Here is a 2,261-nt window from a genome sequence, read left to right as displayed (position 1 = left end):
GGACATTTTATTTATAAAAATGAATTGGAGAAATAATTAAAGGAAATAAACTAAGATATCAAAATAAATTAATTTATTAAGGCTAAAAAGAAAACACAATTAATTAGGTATCTTTGAAAAGGTGTAGTGAGGCTACTAATCCTTTCCTTACATGTAATTGTGCTTCCAAACTTAATCAGCTTTGTAGGCCTAAATATATTTTTTTAATGAACTTAAGTCAAGTCTAAGCTATCATCAGAAAAATAGATTCAATTAGGTGATCAATCATACTTAAACAAAAGAAATTGATGGCGATTCCTTTTATGCCAAATGGCTGAGTTTTAAGACTCATACATTATGACATCCCAAAATAGCATTTGTTTCTTCCTAAACTTTCATATCAAATTTAGAAGTTAGAAAACATCTTATTTTATTGACAACATCAATGCTTGTATAAAAAGTAAGCATATCATCAACACATAAACTAACAATCACACATTTACTATCAATAATTTTGTGTACAGATATTTATCAATTCTAATAGTAGAAAATCCATTACTTAAAGAAGTTGATCAAATTTCTCATGATATTATTTCGGTGCTTGTTTTAAACCATATAAAAATTTAATCAATTTACAAACTTTGTTTTCTCTCAGGTTGTACTATGTAAATTTTTTTCTAAATTACTATTTAGAAAGACTGTTTTAACATCCATCTAATGAACAACAAGTTTATAAATAGAAGTTAAGGCAATTAAAACATGGATAGATGAAATTCTTGTTATTGGAGCAAAAGTCTCAAAATAGTCAAGATTTTGTTTTTGAGTAAAAGTTTTAACAACTAATCTAACTTTGTATTTATTAATAGAACTATCAAGATTAAATATTCTTTTAAAAATCTATTTACAACTAATTGGCTTAGCTTCAAGTGGAAATTAACTAATTTTCAAATTTGATTTTGTAAAATAGATTTAATCTTATTTTTTATAATTTCTTTCTAAAATAGACTTTCTTTAGAAGAAATTGTATCAGTATAGTTAAAGGATCATTATCTATAAGATAAGTATAAAAATCATTACCAAAAAATTTTCTTTCCTTGGTTTTTTACTACTTCTCAGATCATCATTTAAAATTTCAAAAATATTTTACTAAAAGCAGCATAAGAAATTGTATCAGTTCTCAATTGAAAAATATATTCAAAAAATTTAACATTTTTTGTTTCAACAATATTATTACAATTAAGAACATCACTTTTTTATTACAACATTTTAATATAATAAAAGATAAATTAAATAGATAATAATTAAGAAAACATAAGAATAAAACTAATAGGTTAAGATAATATATGATTAAATGGTACCGTTCCTATAATGGGCGTCATAGGGGTGCTAATCTTTCCTTGTGTGTAACAGTACTCCTGAACCCAACTCTAAATAAAATACGTAAACCAGTTTATCGTTCTTTTGATGGAGTTAAAATCAATTTAGGATTTCATCGAACAAAACCAATTTAATAGATGACCAATATCACTTAGTTAAAAAAAAAAAATAGCCGCGACTCCCTAAGTTAACTACGTTTAGCGATTGGATTTTCATACTCGCATTTTACGACAGTAGGTTGTAGTAAACAATTTAAGAACACATAAAATACATAACAAATGACTAACATTTCAACGACCTTAACATTTGGTCTCAGTGGAGCTTCCTTCCCAATAATGACAATAAGCATTCCATCCTCTATAAAATCGTGAAAGAATAATAAAAAAAAAAAAAACTAAACTCAATCTTACAAAGGTTTAAGTAGATTGTTGTCTACAATAGAAAAGTATAACTACATACTTAATCAAATGAGGTAAAAAGAAAAAAAAGAAAGTTTAGAAACTTACGTGAAAAGTTTTTTATTTCTATATGAAAGCAATAACATTATAAAAATAAAAATAATAAAGAATCTAAATAATAAAAGCTTGAATAAACAAATCAAATGAGATAAAAAGAAAGAAAATTAGAAACTTACATCAAAGTTTCTGGTTTCTGTATCAAAGTAATAATATTATAAAAATAATAATAATAATAGGATAAATAAAAAATTATGGAATTAATTTTTAATTATTTATTTTTTTATTCTTATCATTTTTTAAACTAATTTTATAAATTTAAATGAATTCATAAATTAAAATAAAATAAATAATTAAAAGATAAAACAATAGACAAGGAAATAAAATGAAGGAAAAAAAAGAAAAAAATAAGAAAGATTTTGTTCAATCAATTGAAAAAATCATAAATTT

This window comes from Theobroma umbraticum, unplaced genomic scaffold (genome assembly GCF_002168275.2).
Source record: "Theobroma umbraticum cultivar Fairchild unplaced genomic scaffold, ASM216827v3 scaffold_95.0, whole genome shotgun sequence".
NCBI classification, from domain to species: domain Eukaryota; kingdom Viridiplantae; phylum Streptophyta; class Magnoliopsida; order Malvales; family Malvaceae; genus Theobroma; species Theobroma umbraticum.
This window is presented reverse-complemented; position numbering follows the sequence as displayed.